Source organism: Pelobates fuscus, chromosome 1 (genome assembly GCF_036172605.1).
Source record: "Pelobates fuscus isolate aPelFus1 chromosome 1, aPelFus1.pri, whole genome shotgun sequence".
NCBI classification, from domain to species: Eukaryota; Metazoa; Chordata; class Amphibia; order Anura; family Pelobatidae; genus Pelobates; species Pelobates fuscus.
The window spans coordinates 122,052,290-122,066,449 of record NC_086317.1 but is presented as its reverse complement, the minus strand read 5'-3'; the positions used below and the strand labels follow the sequence as shown (position 1 = coordinate 122,066,449).

General features: G+C 37.2%; 3 non-coding genes across 3 annotated transcripts; all 3 read left to right on the top strand.

Moving 5' to 3' along the window:
* Nucleotides 1-7,752: 7,752 nt before the first annotated feature.
* TRNAC-GCA (transfer RNA cysteine (anticodon GCA)) lies at nt 7,753-7,824 on the top strand. Its single transcript has one exon. It is a non-coding gene; the product is annotated as a tRNA-Cys (tRNA).
* A 2,435-nt stretch (nt 7,825-10,259) lies between these two features.
* TRNAC-GCA (transfer RNA cysteine (anticodon GCA)) lies at nt 10,260-10,331 on the top strand. Its single transcript has one exon. It is a non-coding gene; the product is annotated as a tRNA-Cys (tRNA).
* A 3,347-nt stretch (nt 10,332-13,678) lies between these two features.
* Nucleotides 13,679-13,750, top strand: TRNAC-GCA (transfer RNA cysteine (anticodon GCA)). Its single transcript has one exon. It is a non-coding gene; the product is annotated as a tRNA-Cys (tRNA).
* The last annotated feature ends 410 nt before the right edge of the window (nt 13,751-14,160 follow it).

Below are 14,160 nucleotides of genomic sequence, written 5' to 3'. Positions count from 1 at the left end.
GAAAAGTAACAGATTTTTATTTCAGTGCAACATGTTATAGTGTTACAAATTTCTACTAGATGCTGGTGGAGAATGGACACATTTTCCTCTCATTTGAAGAAATCTTCCCCTCGATTCTAAATCAAAGAGCAGAATTTACTAATTTCTGTCGATTTTGTGAGTTCTGCTAATGACCAGCAGGAGGCCGTCAAGAGAACCTAAATTAAGAAAAACAAATACATTCTTAAATTATATTGGGGGGAAATCAAAAGGACTCAAAACATGCCAAATTGGGGGTATAGCTCAGTGGTAGAACATTTGACTGCAGATCAAGAGGTCTCAGGTTCAAATCCTGGTGCCTCCTTTAAAAATCTTGAATGGCAATATATTTTCAGAATCATGACTAACATCAAGTCCTCAATTTGAAAATTGTATTTTAAGAAAAAACATTTTTTCATCAAAATATTTATTTCCTACTCGTATGATGAAATCTACCATACTGTTCCTTGAAAAGTAACAGATTTTTATTTCAGTGCAACATGTTATAGTGTTACAAATTTCTACTAGATGCTGGTGGAGAATGGACACATTTTCCTCTCATTTGAAGAAATCTTCCTCTCGATTCTAAATCAAAGAGCAGAATTTACTCATTTCTGTCGATTTTGTGAGTTCTGCTAATGACCAGCAGGAGGCCGTCAAGAGAACCTAAATTAAGAAAAACAAATAAATACATTCTTAAATTATATTGGGGGGAAATCAAAAGGACTCAAAACATGCCAAATTGGGGGTATAGCTCAGTGGTAGAACATTTGACTGCAGATCAAGAGGTCTCGGCTTCAAATCCTGGTGCCTCCTTTAAAAATCTTGAATGGCAATATATTTTCAGAATCATGACTAACATCAAGTCCTCAATTTGAAAATTGTATTTTAAGAAAAAACATTTTTTCATCAAAATATTTATTTCCTACTCGTATGATGAAATCTACCATACTGTTCTTTGAAAAGTAACAGATTTTTATTTCAGTGCAACAGTTTATAGTGTTATAAATTTCTACTAGATGCTGGTGGAGAATGGACACATTTTCCTCTCATTTGAAGAAATCTTCCTCTCGATTCTAAATCAAAGAGCAGAATTTACTCATTTCTGTCGATTTCGTGAGTTCTGCTAATGACCAGCAGGAGGCCGTCAAGAGAACCTAAATTAAGAAAAACAAATAAATACATTCTTAAATTATATTGGGGGGAAATCAAAAGTAATCAAAACATGCCAAATTGGGGGTATAGCTCAAATCCTGGTGCCCCCTTTAAAAATCTTGAATGGTAATATATTTTCAGAATCATGACTAACATCATGTCCTCAATTTGAAAATTGTATTTAAAGAAAAAACATTTTTTCATCAAAATATTTATTTCCTACTCGTATGATGAAATCTACCATACTGTTCCTTGAAAAGTAACAGATTTTTATTTCAGTGCAACATGTTATAGTGTTACAAATTTCTACTAGATGCTGGTGGAGAATGGACACATTTTCCTCTCATTTGAAGAAATCTTCCTCTCGATTCTAAATCAAAGAGCAGAATTTACTCATGTCTGTCGATTTTGTGAGTTCTGCTAATGACCAGCAGGAGGCCGTCAAGAGAACCTAAATTAAGAAAAACAAATAAATAAATTCTTAAATTATATTGGGGGGAAATCAAAAGTAATCAAAACATGCCAATTTGGGGGTATAGCTCAAATCCTGGTGCCCCCTTTAAAAATCTTGAATGGTAATATATTTTCAGAATCATGACTAACATCATGTCCTCAATTTGAAAATTGTATTTAAAGAAAAAACATTTTTTCATCAAAATATTTATTTCCTACTCGTATGATGAAATCTACCATACTGTTCCTTGAAAAGTAACAGATTTTTATTTCAGTGCAACATGTTATAGTGTTACAAATTTCTACTAGATGCTGGTGGAGAATGGACACATTTTCCTCTCATTTGAAGAAATCTTCCTCTCGATTCTAAATCAAAGAGCAGAATTTACTCATTTCTGTCGATTTTGTGAGTTCTGCTAATGACCAGCAGGAGGCCGTCAAGAGAACCTAAATTAAGAAAAACAAATAAATACATTCTTAAATTATATTGGGGGGAAATCAAAAGGACTCAAAACATGCCAAATTGGGGGTATAGCTCAGTGGTAGAACATTTGACTGCAGATCAAGAGGTCTCAGGTTCATATCCTGGTGCCTCCTTTAAAAATCTTGAATGGCAATATATTTTCAGAATCATGACTAACATCAAGTCCTCAATTTGAAAATTGTATTTTAAGAAAAAACATTTTTTCATCAAAATATTTATTTCCTACTCGTATGATGAAATCTACCATACTGTTCTTTGAAAAGTAACAGATTTTTATTTCAGTGCAACAGTTTATAGTGTTATAAATTTCTACTAGATGCTGGTGGAGAATGGACACATTTTCCTCTCATTTGAAGAAATCTTCCTCTCGATTCTAAATCAAAGAGCAGAATTTACTCATTTCTGTCGATTTCGTGAGTTCTGCTAATGACCAGCAGGAGGCCGTCAAGAGAACCTAAATTAAGAAAAACAAATAAATACATTCTTAAATTATATTGGGGGGAAATCAAAAGTAATCAAAACATGCCAAATTGGGGGTATAGCTCAAATCCTGGTGCCCCCTTTAAAAATCTTGAATGGTAATATATTTTCAGAATCATGACTAACATCATGTCCTCAATTTTTAAAATTGTATTTAAAGAAAAAACATTTTTTCATCAAAATATTTATTTCCTACTCGTATGATGAAATCTACCATACTGTTCCTTGAAAAGTAACAGATTTTTATTTCAGTGCAACATGTTATAGTGTTACAAATTTCTACTAGATGCTGGTGGAGAATGGACACATTTTCCTCTCATTTGAAGAAATCTTCCTCTCGATTCTAAATCAAAGAGCAGAATTTACTCATGTCTGTCGATTTTGTGAGTTCTGCTAATGACCAGCAGGAGGCCGTCAAGAGAACCTAAATTAAGAAAAACAAATAAATAAATTCTTAAATTATATTGGGGGGAAATCAAAAGTAATCAAAACATGCCAATTTGGGGGTATAGCTCAAATCCTGGTGCCCCCTTTAAAAATCTTGAATGGTAATATATTTTCAGAATCATGACTAACATCATGTCCTCAATTTGAAAATTGTATTTAAAGAAAAAACATTTTTTCATCAAAATATTTATTTCCTACTCGTATGATGAAATCTACCATACTGTTCCTTGAAAAGTAACAGATTTTTATTTCAGTGCAACATGTTATAGTGTTACAAATTTCTACTAGGTGCTGGTGGAGAATGGACACATTTTCCTCTCATTTGAAGAAATCTTCCTCTCGATTCTAAATCAAAGAGCAGAATTTACTCATTTCTGTCGATTTTGTGAGTTCTGCTAATGACCAGCAGGAGGCCGTCAAGAGAACCTAAATTAAGAAAAACAAATAAATACATTCTTAAATTATATTGGGGGGAAATCAAAAAGACTCAAAACATGCCAAATTGGGGGTATAGCTCAGTGGTAGAACATTTGACTGCAGATCAAGAGGTCTCAGGTTCATATCCTGGTGCCTCCTTTAAAAATCTTGAATGGCAATATATTTTCAGAATCATGACTAACATCAAGTCCTCAATTTGAAAATTGTATTTTAAGAAAAAACATTTTTTCATCAAAATATTTATTTCCTACTCGTATGATGAAATCTACCATACTGTTCCTTGAAAAGTAACAGATTTTTATTTCAGTGCAACTGTTTATAGTGTTATAAATTTCTACTAGATGCTGGTGGAGAATGGACACATTCTCCTCTCATTTGAAGAAATCTTCCTCTCGATTCTAAATCAAAGAGCAGAATTTACTCATTTCTGTTGATTTTGTGAGTTCTGCTAATGACCAGCAGGAGGCCGTCAAGAGAACCTAAATTAAGAAAAACAAATAAATACATTCTTAAATTATATTGGGGGGAAATCAAAAGTAATCAAAACATGCCAATTTGGGGGTATAGCTCAAATCCTGGTGCCCCCTTTAAAAATCTTGAATGGTAATATATTTTCAGAATCATGACTAACATCATGTCCTCAATTTGAAAATTGTATTTAAAGAAAAAACATTTTTTCATCAAAATATTTATTTCCTACTCGTATGATGAAATCTACCATACTGTTCCTTGAAAAGTAACAGATTTTTATTTCAGTGCAACATGTTATAGTGTTACAAATTTCTACTAGATGCTGGTGGAGAATGGACACATTTTCCTCTCATTTGAAGAAATCTTCCTCTCGATTCTAAATCAAAGAGCAGAATTTACTCATGTCTGTCGATTTTGTGAGTTCTGCTAATGACCAGCAGGAGGCCGTCAAGAGAACCTAAATTAAGAAAAACAAATAAATAAATTCTTAAATTATATTGGGGGGAAATCAAAAGTAATCAAAACATGCCAATTTGGGGGTATAGCTCAAATCCTGGTGCCCCCTTTAAAAATCTTGAATGGTAATATATTTTCAGAATCATGACTAACATCATGTCCTCAATTTGAAAATTGTATTTAAAGAAAAAACATTTTTTCATCAAAATATTTATTTCCTACTCGTATGATGAAATCTACCATACTGTTCCTTGAAAAGTAACAGATTTTTATTTCAGTGCAACATGTTATAGTGTTACAAATTTCTACTAGATGCTGGTGGAGAATGGACACATTTTCCTCTCATTTGAAGAAATCTTCCTCTCGATTCTAAATCAAAGAGCAGAATTTACTCATTTCTGTCGATTTTGTGAGTTCTGCTAATGACCAGCAGGAGGCCGTCAAGAGAACCTAAATTAAGAAAAACAAATAAATACATTCTTAAATTATATTGGGGGGAAATCAAAAGGACTCAAAACATGCCAAATTGGGGGTATAGCTCAGTGGTAGAACATTTGACTGCAGATCAAGAGGTCTCAGGTTCAAATCCTGGTGCTTTCTTTAAAAATCTTGAATGGCAATATATTTTCAGAATCATGACTAACATCAAGTCCTCAATTTGAAAATTGTATTTTAAGAAAAAACATTTTTTCATTAAAATATTTATTTCCTACTCGTATGATGAAATCTACCATACTGTTCCTTGAAAAGTAAAACAGATTTTTATTTCAGTGCAACTGTTTATAGTGTTATAAATTTCTACTAGATGCTGGTGGAGAATGGACACATTTTCCTCTCATTTGAAGAAATCTTCCTCTCGATTCTAAATCAAAGAGCAGAATTTACTAATTTCTGTCGATTTTGTGAGTTCTGCTAATGACCAGCAGGAGGCCGTCAAGAGAACCTAAATTAAGAAAAACAAATAAATAAATTCTTAAATTATATTGGGGGGAAATCAAAAGTAATCAAAACATGCCAATTTGGGGGTATAGCTCAAATCCTGGTGCCCCCTTTAAAAATCTTGAATGGTAATATATTTTCAGAATCATGACTAACATCATGTCCTCAATTTGAAAATTGTATTTAAAGAAAAAACATTTTTTCATCAAAATATTTATTTCCTACTCGTATGATGAAATCTACCATACTGTTCCTTGAAAAGTAACAGATTTTTATTTCAGTGCAACATGTTATAGTGTTACAAATTTCTACTAGATGCTGGTGGAGAATGGACACATTTCCCTCTCATTTGAAGAAATCTTCCTCTCGATTCTAAATCAAAGAGCAGAATTTACTCATTTCTGTCGATTTTGTGAGTTCTGCTAATGACCAGCAGGAGGCCGTCAAGAGAACCTAAATTAAGAAAAACAAATAAATACATTCTTAAATTATATTGGGGGGAAATCAAAAGGACTCAAAACATGCCAAATTGGGGGTATAGCTCAGTGGTAGAACATTTGACTGCAGATCAAGAGGTCTCAGGTTCAAATCCTGGTGCCTCCTTTAAAAATCTTGAATGGCAATATATTTTCAGAATCATGACTAACATCAAGTCCTCAATTTGAAAATTGTATTTTAAGAAAAAACATTTTTTCATCAAAATATTTATTTCCTACTCGTATGATGAAATCTACCTTACTGTTCTTTGAAAAGTAACAGATTTTTATTTCAGTGCAACAGTTTATAGTGTTATAAATTTCTACTAGATGCTGGTGGAGAATGGACACATTTTCCTCTCATTTGAAGAAATCTTCCTCTCGATTCTAAATCAAAGAGCAGAATTTACTCATTTCTGTCGATTTCGTGAGTTCTGCTAATGACCAGCAGGAGGCCGTCAAGAGAACCTAAATTAAGAAAAACAAATAAATACATTCTTAAATTATATTGGGGGGAAATCAAAAGTAATCAAAACATGCCAAATTGGGGGTATAGCTCAAATCCTGGTGCCCCCTTTAAAAATCTTGAATGGTAATATATTTTCAGAATCATGACTAACATCATGTCCTCAATTTGAAAATTGTATTTAAAGAAAAAACATTTTTTCATCAAAATATTTATTTCCTACTCGTATGATGAAATCTATAATACTGTTCCTTGAAAAGTAACAGATTTTTATTTCAGTGCAACATGTTATAGTGTTACAAATTTCTACTAGATGCTGGTGGAGAATGGACACATTTTCCTCTCATTTGAAGAAATCTTCCTCTCGATTCTAAATCAAAGAGCAGAATTTACTCATGTCTGTCGATTTTGTGAGTTCTGCTAATGACCAGCAGGAGGCCGTCAAGAGAACCTAAATTAAGAAAAACAAATAAATAAATTCTTAAATTATATTGGGGGGAAATCAAAAGTAATCAAAACATGCCAATTTGGGGGTATAGCTCAAATCCTGGTGCCCCCTTTAAAAATCTTGAATGGTAATATATTTTCAGAATCATGACTAACATCATGTCCTCAATTTGAAAATTGTATTTAAAGAAAAAAAATTTTTTCATCAAAATATTTATTTCCTACTCGTATGATGAAATCTACCATACTGTTCCTTGAAAAGTAACAGATTTTTATTTCAGTGCAACATGTTATAGTGTTACAAATTTCTACTAGATGCTGGTGGAGAATGGACACATTTTCCTCTCATTTGAAGAAATCTTCCTCTCGATTCTAAATCAAAGAGCAGAATTTACTCATTTCTGTCGATTTTGTGAGTTCTGCTAATGACCAGCAGGAGGCCGTCAAGAGAACCTAAATTAAGAAAAACAAATAAATACATTCTTAAATTATATTGGGGGGAAATCAAAAGGACTCAAAACATGCCAAATTGGGGGTATAGCTCAGTGATAGAACATTTGACTGCAGATCAAGAGGTCTCAGGTTCAAATCCTGGTGCCTCCTTTAAAAATCTTGAATGGCAATATATTTTCAGAATCATGACTAACATCAAGTCCTCAATTTGAAAATTGTATTTTAAGAAAAAACATTTTTTCATCAAAATATTTATTTCCTACTCGTATGATGAAATCTACCATACTGTTCCTTGAAAAGTAACAGATTTTTATTTCAGTGCAACTGTTTATAGTGTTAAAAATTTCTACTAGATGCTGGTGGAGAATGGACACATTCTCCTCTCATTTGAAGAAATCTTCCTCTCGATTCTAAATCAAAGAGCAGAATTTACTCATTTCTGTTGATTTTGTGAGTTCTGCTAATGACCAGCAGGAGGCCGTCAAGAGAACCTAAATTAAGAAAAACAAATAAATACATTCTTAAATTATATTGGGGGGAAATCAAAAGTAATCAAAACATGCCAATTTGGGGGTATAGCTCAGTGGTAGAGCATTTGACTGCAATTCAAGAGGTTTCAGGTTCAATTCCTGGTGCCCCCTTTAAATATCTTGAATGGTAATATAATTCAGAATCATGACTAACATCATGTCCTCAATTGTAAAAAATTGTATTTAAAGAAAAACATTTTTTTCATAAAAATATTTATTTCCTACTCGTATGATGAAATCTACCATACTGTTCCTTGAAAAGTAACAGATTTTTATTTCAGTGCAACATGTTATAGCAGTGATGGCGAACCTATGGCACGCGTGCCACAGGTGGCACGCCGGGCCCTTTCTGTTGGCACGCGGCCATAGGTCCGCCATTAATGCAGAGTAGGCACCTGCCTGCCCGAAACTGCAGGCGCCTACTCTGCTTTCCCGGGTCGGGAGGCAGGGGGAGGGATCTGTGATGCAGCTTCCCTGTCCTCCCGTGCGATGCTGCCACAGCACCCTTGCCCCCCACAGCACCCCTCTCACACATAGAGCACCCCTCTCATACACACACACATACAGCATCCCTCTCATACACACACACACAGCACCCCCACACACACACAGCACCCCCCCCACACACACACAGCACCCCCCCACACACACAGCACCCCCCCGCCCACACACAGCACCCCGCCACCCACACACAGCACCCCCCCCACACACACAGCACCCCCCCACACACACAGCACCCCCCCACCCACACACAGCACCCCCCCCCACACACACAGCACCCCACACACACACACAGCACCCCCCACACACAGCACCCCCCCCACACACACACAGCACCCCCCCACACACACACACAGCACCCCCCCACACACACACACAGCACCCCCCCACACACACACACACACAGCACCCCCCCCCCACACACACACACACAGCACCCCCCACACACAGCACCCCCCCCCACACACACACAGCACCCCCCCACACACACACACAGCACCCCCCCACACACACACACAGCACCCCCCCCACACACACACACACACAGCACCCCCACACACACAGCACCCCCCACACACACAGCTACCCCGCACACACACACAGCGCCCCCCCCACACACACACAGCACCCCCCACACACACACACAGCACCCCCCCCACACACACAGCACCCTCCCACACACACACAGCACCCCCCCACACATGCACACACTTACACAGCACCCCCCCCCCACACACACACACACACAGCACCCCCCCACACACACGCAATTGCCGTGTTGGCACTTTAAGGAAAGAAAAATTGGCATGTATTGCGGTTTGGGCACTCGGGCTCAAAAAGGTTCATCATCACTGTGTTATAGTGTTACAAATTTCTACTAGATGCTGGTGGAGAATGGACACATTTTCCTCTCATTTGAAGAAATCTTCCTCTCGATTCTAAATCAAAGAGCAGAATTTACTAATTTCTGTCGATTGACCAGCAGGAGGCCGTCAAGAGAACCTAAATTAAGAAAAACAAATAAATACATTATTAAATTATATTGGGGGGAAATCAAAAGTAAAGAAAACATGCCAATTTGGGGGTATAGCTCAGTGGTAGAGCATTTGACTGAAGAACAAGAGGTCTCAGGTTCAAATCCTGGTGCCCCCTTTAAAAATCTTGAATGGTAATATATTTTCAGAATCATGACTAACATCATGTCCTCAATTTGAAAATTGTATTTTAAGAAAAAACATTTTTTCATCAAAATATTTATTTCCTACTCGTATTATGAAATCTACCATACTGTTCCTTGAAAAGTAACAGATTTTTATTTCAGTGCAACAGGTTATAGTGTTATAAATTTCTACTAGATGCTGGTGGAGAATGGACACATTTTCCTCTCATTTGAAGAAATCTTCCTCTCGATTCTAAATCAAAGAGCAGAATTTACTAATTTCTGTCGATTGACCAGCAGGAGGCCGTCAAGAGAACCTAAATTAAGAAAAACAAATAAATACATTATTAAATTATATTGGGGGGAAATCAAAAGGACTCAAAACATGCCAAATTGGGGGTATAGCTCAGTGATAGAACATTTGACTGCAGATCAAGAGGTCTCAGGTTCAAATCCTGGTGCCTCCTTTAAAAATCTTGAATGGCAATATATTTTCAGAATCATGACTAACATCAAGTCCTCAATTTGAAAATTGTATTTTAAGAAAAAACATTTTTTCATCAAAATATTTATTTCCTACTCGTATGATGAAATCTACCATACTGTTCCTTGAAAAGTAACAGATTTTTATTTCAGTGCAACTGTTTATAGTGTTAAAAATTTCTACTAGATGCTGGTGGAGAATGGACACATTCTCCTCTCATTTGAAGAAATCTTCCTCTCGATTCTAAATCAAAGAGCAGAATTTACTCATTTCTGTTGATTTTGTGAGTTCTGCTAATGACCAGCAGGAGGCCGTCAAGAGAACCTAAATTAAGAAAAACAAATAAATACATTCTTAAATTATATTGGGGGGAAATCAAAAGTAATCAAAACATGCCAATTTGGGGGTATAGCTCAGTGGTAGAGCATTTGACTGCAATTCAAGAGGTTTCAGGTTCAATTCCTGGTGCCCCCTTTAAATATCTTGAATGGTAATATAATTCAGAATCATGACTAACATCATGTCCTCAATTGTAAAAAATTGTATTTAAAGAAAAAATTTTTTTTCATAAAAATATTTATTTCCTACTCGTATGATGAAATCTACCATACTGTTCCTTGAAAAGTAACAGATTTTTATTTCAGTGCAACATGTTATAGCAGTGATGGCGAACCTATGGCACGCGTGCCACAGGTGGCACGCCGGGCCCTTTCTGTTGGCACGCGGCCATAGGTCCGCCATTAATGCAGAGTAGGCACCTGCCTGCCCGAAACTGCAGGCGCCTACTCTGCTTTCCCGGGTCGGGAGGCAGGGGGAGGGATCTGTGATGCAGCTTCCCTGTCCTCCCGTGCGATGCTGCCACAGCACCCTTACCCCCCACAGCACCCCTCTCACACATAGAGCACCCCTCTCATACACACACACATACAGCATCCCTCTCATACACACACACACAGCACCCCCACACACACACAGCACCCCCCCCACACACACACAGCACCCCCCCACACACACAGCACCCCCCCGCCCACACACAGCACCCCGCCACCCACACACAGCACCCCCCCACACACACAGCACCCCCCCACACACACAGCACCCCCCCACCCACACACAGCACCCCCCCCCACACACACAGCACCCCACACACACACACAGCACCCCCCACACACAGCACCCCCCCCACACACACACAGCACCCCCCCACACACACACACAGCACCCCCCCACACACACACACAGCACCCCCCCACACACACACACACACAGCACCCCCCCCCCCACACACACACACACAGCACCCCCACACACAGCACCCCCCCCCACACACACACAGCACCCCCCCCACACACACACAGCACCCCCCCACACACACACACAGCACCCCCCCACACACACACACACACAGCACCCCCACACACACAGCACCCCCCACACACACAGCTACCCCGCACACACACACAGCGCCCCCCCCACACACACACAGCACCCCCCACACACACACACAGCACCCCCCACACACACACACAGCACCCTCCCACACACACACAGCACCCCCCCACACATGCACACACTTACACAGCACCCCCCCCACACACACACACACACAGCACCCCCCCACACACACGCAATTGCCGTGTTGGCACTTTAAGGAAAGAAAAATTGGCATGTATTGCGGTTTGGGCACTCGGGCTCAAAAAGGTTCATCATCACTGTGTTATAGTGTTACAAATTTCTACTAGATGCTGGTGGAGAATGGACACATTTTCCTCTCATTTGAAGAAATCTTCCTCTCGATTCTAAATCAAAGAGCAGAATTTACTAATTTCTGTCGATTGACCAGCAGGAGGCCGTCAAGAGAACCTAAATTAAGAAAAACAAATAAATACATTATTAAATTATATTGGGGGGAAATCAAAAGTAAAGAAAACATGCCGATTTGGGGGTATAGCTCAGTGGTAGAGCATTTGACTGAAGAACAAGAGGTCTCAGGTTCAAATCCTGGTGCCCCCTTTAAAAATCTTGAATGGTAATATATTTTCAGAATCATGACTAACATCATGTCCTCAATTTGAAAATTGTATTTTAAGAAAAAACATTTTTTCATCAAAATATTTATTTCCTACTCGTATTATGAAATCTACCATACTGTTCCTTGAAAAGTAACAGATTTTTATTTCAGTGCAACAGGTTATAGTGTTATAAATTTCTACTAGATGCTGGTGGAGAATGGACACATTTTCCTCTCATTTGAAGAAATCTTCCTCTCGATTCTAAATCAAAGAGCAGAATTTACTCATTTCTGTCGATTTTGTGAGTTCTGCTAATGACCAGCAGGAGGCCGTCAAGAGAACCTAAATTAAGAAAAACAAATGAATACATTCTTAAATTCTATTGGGGGGAAATCAAAAGCAATAAAAACATGCCACATTGGGTGTATAGCTCAGTGGTAGAGCATTTGACTGCAGATCAAGAGGTCTCAGGTTCAAATCCTGGTGCCCCCTTTAAAAATCTTGAATGGTAATATATTTTCAGAATCATGACTAACATCATGTCCTCAATTTGAAAATTGTATTTAAAGAAAAAACGTTTTTTCATCAAAATATTTATTTCCTACTCGTATGATGAAATCTACCATACTGTTCCTTGAAAAGTAACAGATTTTTATTTCAGTGCAACATGTTATAGTGTTACAAATTTCTACTAGATGCTGGTGGAGAATGGACACATTTTCCTCTCATTTGAAGAAATCTTCCTCTCGATTCTAAATCAAAGAGCAGAATTTACTCATTTCTGTCGATTTTGTGACTTCTGCTAATGACCAGCAGGAGGCCGTCAAGAGAACCTAAATTAAGAAAAACAAATAAATACATTCTTAAATTATATTGGGGGGAAATCAAAAGTAATCAAAACATGCCAAATTGGGGGTATAGCTCAAATCCTGGTGCCCCCTTTAAAAATCTTGAATGGTAATATATTTTCAGAATCATGACTAACATCATGTCCTCAATTTGAAAATTGTATTTAAAGAAAAAACATTTTTTCATCAAAATATTTATTTCCTACTCGTATGATGAAATCTACCATACTGTTCCTTGAAAAGTAACAGATTTTTATTTCAGTGCAACATGTTATAGTGTTACAAATTTCTACTAGATGCTGGTGGAGAATGGACACATTTTCCTCTCATTTGAAGAAATCTTCCTCTCGATTCTAAATCAAAGAGCAGAATTTACTCATGTCTGTCGATTTTGTGAGTTCTGCTAATGACCAGCAGGAGGCCGTCAAGAGAACCTAAATTAAGAAAAACAAATAAATACATTCTTAAATTATATTGGGGGGAAATCAAAAGTAATCAAAACATGCCAATTTGGGGGTATAGCTCAAATCCTGGTGCCCCCTTTAAAAATCTTGAATGGTAATATATTTTCAGAATCATGACTAACATCAAGTCCTCAATTTGAAAATTGTATTTAAAGAAAAAACATTTTTTCATCAAAATATTTATTTCCTACTCGTATGATGAAATCTACCATACTGTTCCTTGAAAAGTAACAGATTTTTATTTCAGTGCAACATGTTATAGTGTTACAAATTTCTACTAGATGCTGGTGGAGAATGGACACATTTTCCTCTCATTTGAAGAAATCTTCCTCTCGATTCTAAATCAAAGAGCAGAATTTACTCATTTCTGTTGATTTTGTGAGTTCTGCTAATGACCAGCAGGAGGCCGTCAAGAGAACCTAAATTAAGAAAAACAAATAAATACATTCTTAAATTATATTGGGGGAAAATCAAAAGGACTCAAAACATGCCAAATTGGGGGTATAGCTCAGTGGTAGAACATTTGACTGCAGATCAAGAGGTCTCAGGTTCAAATCCTGGTGCCTCCATTAAAAATCTTGAATGGCAATATATTTTCAGAATCATGACTAACATCAAGTCCTCAATTTGAAAATTGTATTTTAAGAAAAAACATTTTTTCATCAAAATATTTATTTCCTACTCGAATGATGAAATCTACCATACTGTTCTTTGAAAAGTAACAGATTTTTATTTCAGTGCAACAGTTTATAGTGTTATAAATTTCTACTAGATGCTGGTGGAGAATGGACACATTTTCCTCTCATTTGAAGAAATCTTCCTCTCGATTCTAAATCAAAGAGCAGAATTTACTCATTTCTGTCGATTTTGTGAGTTCTGCTAATGACCAGCAGGAGGCCGTCAAGAGAACCTAAATTAAGAAAAACAAATAAATACATTCTTAAATTCTATTGGGGGGAAATCAAAAGTAATAAAAACA